The following is a 6,113-nucleotide window of genomic DNA, read 5'->3' on the forward strand; positions in this document are numbered from 1 at the left end:
AAAAAAAAAAAAAAAAAAAAAAAAAAAAATTTAAATAAAATCAGAAATACGGTCATGCAACATATGATACTCTGCAACTAGCTTTTATTTTACATATTATTTTTAATATGTCATGCACAACCCTCACAAAATAATCCATACTATGTATGTACCTTATTTTATTCATTTTACTAATGAACATTTGTTGCTTCTAGTTTATTTACTGCAAAAAATCCTACAACAAACACCCTTACACACAGATCCTTACAGGCCAATGTTTCTCTTAAGGTAAAACAAGGTTGCAAATGTGGGACTGCTGGGTCACATGGCATGGCATGTGTGCTCCAAACTTTCACAGAAACCATCTGCTTTTCCCAAAGATTGTAACAATTCACACTTGTATCAAAGGTCTGAGAATTCCCACCACCCCAACCCCAAACAGCGAGTATTACCAACCTTTTAAAAGATGTTTCGATTGTATGGACAGGAAATAATACCTGTTTTTAAATTTGTATTTCTCTGTCCACTAGGGAAGTTGAGAAGAGATGCAACAATTTGCATCTCTTCTTCTGGGAATTGCCTGGTCACATCCTTTTCTCATCTTTCTATAATGTTGTATTTCAGTTACTATTTCATCACATTCTCATCTCCCCACCCTCTACCCCACCCTCACCCTGGCTACTAGATACGTGAAGTACAAAAGTGTATCACCTCCTCGGAATACAATGTGTGGGCATTGTGAGGGCAGGGGATATCTTCTTAGCATAAAGTGCATGGTAAACCCTCAAAAACATTCACTGAATGAGTGAATAACAGACGTAGGGAATTATGTTTATAAAAATTGCAGCTAAAAGAGTAAAAAGAAAATACAAATGTTCATTCCTTGTTCTACATTTTCAGAACAGCATCAGTTTGACTGAAATTAAATTGTTGGTTAAGAGGAAAACAAAACCATGGTCTTGGCACTGTCTCTGAAACTCCACTGTGAAATGGGTGGCAAATGAGCCCAGTCCTAATTCATAGCTCTGGGCGACACATAAAGATTCTCACGACTAAAGCATTTTATACCCAGCCTTGTCCGCCAGTTGTAATTCAAATGGCACCTGCCCCTGAGCCACAGATTGTCAGGGTGGTCAGTGCAAAAGAGAGGCCTACCTTAAGCACGTTATCTCCCCCTCCTTCACCCTGACTTCCTTGCCTTTCTCCAGCTTATTGAGGAGGGGATGTGAGCCCTGCAGGGGAAATTTGACAGAGTTCAGATTCCCTAACTCTTTGAACTTTAGGCAAAACATCTGGTCATACCCACCATTTATCCCTATTATTTGTAATAGTTATGTGTGGCTTATGTTTTAACTAGTCTCCCTAATAGATATAAAAGTAATACGATTAAAAAGTTCTGGGGAAACTACTGTAATTAAAAAGGCACCAGTGGGTATGTTAAGCTGTAATTCCAGGCCTGCTTATTATGTTTTCCTTCTTGTCTTTAAAATTTTGTACCTAATAAAATAACTGAATTATTTAACTCTTTTTGAGTACTTCCTGTACTGGCCAACCACCACTCAAAATCACCAAGAAAATATTATGACTCAAAAGTTCTAGAGCAATAATGTCACAGATCACAAGTTGTAGACACTGTCTCAAGAGTCTGGACATGCCACACACACATCACAACACCACCTCACAGACTGGTAAACAGACAGGCAACTTTCCAAAACACATACTCGTTTTCTAACCTTTTTAAGTTACAAAATCCTAAAAGGAAAAAAAAATGCAAGAACTTTGGACAAGTTATGAAGTTATGACAATAAGAATCAGGTTGGCTGGGCGCGGTGTCTCATGCCTGCAATCCCAGCACTCTGAGAGGCCGAGGCGGGTGGATCATCTGAGGTCAGGAGTTTGAGACCAGCTTGGCCAACGTGGTGAAACCGTGTCTCTACTAAAAATACAAAAATTAGCTGGGCGTGGTGGTGCGTGCCTGTAATCCCAGCTACTTGGAAGGCTGAGGTGACAAAGCAAGACTGTCTCAAAAAAAAAAAAGGAATCAGGCAAGTGGCAACAAAACACAATTCATAACAATTTGTTGAGAGAGGCATAAAGAAATGGATAAATATTAAGGTAGTAAAGTTGGGAATAAAGATTGGAGGGTTTGCAATAAAGCTTCTCTTTTTTATTATGTAAGATTTAACATGTATAAAATATATGTGGCATATATGTAGTTATAAAGCATAATGCTAAAATGCATAAATACATATTTAGATGCATAGATTTTTTTTCAGAGAATAGTTGGTAAAAATGTATATTGTTCACCACCTGTAATCATCCTTTACTACTCTTGAGAACCAATGATGTTCTGGGAGTGAGAGGTGAAGGAGGGGAAATCAGATTAGTTTTGAGACAAAAAAGAAAGATACTGACTAGAAAATGACATATCCACCTCCTCCTAAACCCTAACTTCACTTAAAAATACTCTAGGGAACAGTGTTTGGAAAAACCTGAATGAGTCAGCAGTAGGTAAGTTCAAAACACATATATAGCCTATGCCTGTACAGAATATCCCTAGTAACTCATTCAACAGGGTCACGTTGTTAAAAGTTCGCTTTCTCTTTGGAGGTAGAAGCTCCATATCAATGCCAAAAAGAGAGACCCTTTAATACTCTTTGGAAACTCCCTGATAACTTGAATGGGTACAAAGGCAGAAAGAAACCAGTGGCTTCACCAATCTGAAGAGACCTGTTTCTGTGATTAAGGTACTCCCTCTAAGACTGGAAACTTAAAACGGATGGAGGCTGTCTGCAACTGATTTCTCTTCTAAATTAGCTATGCTAATTTTGGAAAAATGTATCTTGGGCTCTGGGTGTTTTCCACTATTCTAGTGCTCAATGGGAAAAAAAATCATTCGTGTAGGCATCCCTTTTCTCTGAAGGCCACTTGTCACACCCACCACCATCCTCTGATTCTGCATAAAGGTCCCAAATAAGCAATCAAGGTAGACAAAATCTTGGCTGACATTCATATCGGAGACATTTTTGCAGGCGCTTCGAAATGAATCAGGGAAAGAGCTGCCTAACACCAAACATCTCCAGGCACATCTCCCACAGGAGAGCCTCTCCCCTCCCTCTGCACACTTAACCCCCAACCCCAGAGGTTTCTGCGGTCCCTTCTAGCCTCCTCAATGATGAAGACCCGAAGTGCGGACAAGGCCTTAATACTATGACATCATTTCGGTAACACGCTCCGGCAGTTGGCTGCGTGTAGGTCAGCAAACACACCAGTGCCCTGCCCCTTCACAAAGCAGAGGTCACAGTCTATTTCAAAAGTAAAGATTCCCCACTCCCGCTTCCCCCTCCCTCCAGAGAGGTCGCTGCCTCCAAGCTCTGGAGAAGGGAGGTCAGCATGCAACCTGACAATGCCACAACTCAACACACGCAGGTACTATTAGAAGGAATAGGAAGTGGTACTTACAGTACCAGGGCAATTTACGTGTATTTTGGGGTCCACTTCTCCAGGACATCATCCCTACCCAACAACCCCAACACTTAAGTTCATTCCTCTCTCCTCTTCTGAAAGACCAGAAGTTTTCACTATGAGACACAGGAATTCTGGCCCAGGTTGTCCCAGCCCTTCACGGACAGCAAGAATCCAAGTTTCCCCACGCGTCACCTGAAGCCCCAACTTCTGGAAACGCCCTCCTTTCCTCGCCTCCACGAGCTGCGAGAGCAGAACATGCAGCCGCGGGCGCTACTGCTGTCGCCGCCAAAGTCAAGGAGGCGACTGGAAGCTCAGGCTGGTCGGCGGCCTCAGGGCGACCACAGGCAAGGCCCTGATCCCGATCCAAGAACCAAGGCGCCTCCTCTCCCCCAGGGAGTGAGCTCCCGCGCCCCTCGGAGTACCCAGGTGAGCCCGGGCGCCGGGAGAACGCTCTGCACTCAGCGCCCAGCCCCGGGACGCCGCCAAGCGCACGGCTCCGGCTGAGCGCCCGGCAGCGATAGCTGCGGGGAAGAGGGGCGTGTTCCCTGAGACTCCGAGCCCCAAGGCCGGGTCCAGGCGGGACAGGAGAAGGCGGCAAGCCGAGCACGCTGTCCGTGACGACGGCTCTCGGCCCCAAGCCCCGCCGGCTGGCGTGGCGACGCGCTGTAGTCTGCGCGCCCATGCGGGGACAGCAGCCGTGAGCGCCTTGCGCGGCCGCCTCCGCGCCTGCCTCTGCGCGCAAACTTTCCCAGCGACAACCGCTCAGGCCTCTCCGACGGAGGCGCGGCCCTCTCCCCGGGGCCCAGAAACGGCTCGCCCCCTCCCCTCCGCAGCTAAAACCCACTGAAAATATGGCGCCCTCGAAAGTCGTTCCTTGGTCCCATCAGGGATCCCGAAATACTCGTCTCCAGGTCCCTCCAGCTTCCAATGGGTGCAAAATTTCAGCTCGTGGGACCGAGGAAGGAGAGGGAGCCGCTGAGTCTGTGTGAGGCCGGCGACACTGGATGCAAAGCCTGTCCCTGCTCTCGGCCCGGCACTGCCCCCGTCGCTCAGCGGCCAGCAGTTCGCCCGCGGCGAGACTGCCAAGTAAAGGGCAGTCGTGGGATCGGCAGGTCTGAGTGTCCGGCACTGGAGAAGGAACTCCGCACTGGCGGGTTGTCTTAGCCCAGAGCCTCGGCGGGAGACTTGTTTGCAAAGTGGCGCTGGAGTCCCGGCGGCCAGTGCTGGAATGAAGCCGCTCCGCCCGCGCCAACTCTCCTGGCGCGGGGGCCCGGCCGGGGTCGAGGGGACACTCTATGCAGGCGGGGCCGCTTTTCAAAGCCCAGTTACCGGAAACCCAGCGAGAGCCCCGGAGGGGACCGGCTGCCCACACAGCCAGGAATCCGCTCTCTGGCGCCGGCTGCGAGGCTGTTTGCAAACCGCTGCGCCCGGGTCCAGTGCAGTGAAACATACATGTGCAATAGACAGGTGCATTAATATCATTTTATTTTTATTTTCCTGCAAGAAGCCCTCCTAGACCATCAAATCTGGGAGCTTTAAGGGTTTTTCCTGCATTGGCATCACTCACGAGAAGCAAAAGGGAGGAAAAAAAAACCACCCACATTTTCCTTCTGGAGAGGGGAGGGAAAAGATACGAGAAATTCATGCAACGTGCATGCAGCTGGAGGAAGAGGAAAACCCGAGTGAGCCGTGCGCCTTACCGGGGGATGCATTTACTGTCTCATTGCAGAGCGCCTACCCGGGAGTGCAGCCCGCGTCCCCCCGCGCTGGGCGACCACTCCGCTCCCGCAGCCGCCTCAGCCGCTGCCGCCGCCGCTGGCTCCGGGCGCGGAACAAGAGCCGAGGGCGAGCGCGAGCGCACTGCCCGCGAGCGCTGGGAGGGCAGGAAGCGCGTCATCATTTGGGGACGGCGCGGCTCCGGTCCGGCCGCTGCGCCGCGCTGCACCGGGGGTGGGCCGCCACCCAGGCTCGGGCGCCCCTCCTGGGTCTCTCCCCGCGTGGGCTGATGCTGAAAGGGTCCGTGAGGGAAGGCGATGCACAGGCCGAGCTGTCACGTGGAAGGGAGGCTCGGGGTGACCCCGGCTTCCCAGAACTGGGGCTCTGCTGTGTAAAGGGGATGACTGGAGGACACAGCGTCTTGTGGGCTGGGGCCCCTAGGTCCGCGGAGTGCCCTCTCGGGACCACTGGCCAGGTCCTGGGGGAAGCGAGGTGCGGCTGACTGGAGGGCCGTGCCGGGCGGTGGGGTCTTGCTGCGAAGCGGAGGGCCGTGACCCCAGGCGAGCCTGCTCCTTTTAGTACAAGGATCCTGAAACCTTGCTAGTCAGGGGTCACTTAGGAATTTAGAGAACGACTATAGGGATGAGTGGCGTAAGGGGTGTGCTCTATTGACAAGAAGAAAATAATTCACTCCTGCTTGCCATGCCCTGAATAAAGTCAGTTACATACCTCTTACATTTACAGTCATTATGAGTAAATACTGTAAATACCGTGGAACAATGTGAAGGTTATTCAAGGGGGTGAGGAGACAAAACACTATGTACCATATGGTCCCATTTTTAAAAACTGTGATTTCTAGAGAAAGGCAGAAAAGACTGGATAAAGAAACACCAATAAATTTCTCAGTAATTGGTGGAATTGTGAGTAATTCTACTTTTTTATTTATCTGT

General features: G+C 49.4%; 1 protein-coding gene across 1 annotated transcript in view; it reads right to left on the reverse strand.

Annotated features, from left to right (window-relative positions):
• TLN2 (talin 2) overlaps positions 1–5,257 on the reverse strand; it is a 467,299-nt gene extending 462,042 nt beyond the window's left edge. Inside the window, exon 1 of the mRNA XM_017869077.1 lies at positions 5,148–5,257. The gene's annotated coding sequence lies outside the window, so the exon portion shown is untranslated. The remainder of the gene's footprint in view (positions 1–5,147) is intronic.
• Between the last annotated feature and the right edge of the window lie 856 nt (positions 5,258–6,113).

Source organism: Rhinopithecus bieti, unplaced genomic scaffold, assembly GCF_001698545.2.
Source record: "Rhinopithecus bieti isolate Rb0 unplaced genomic scaffold, ASM169854v2 scaffold_4908, whole genome shotgun sequence".
Lineage (NCBI taxonomy): Eukaryota > Metazoa > Chordata > Mammalia > Primates > Cercopithecidae > Rhinopithecus > Rhinopithecus bieti.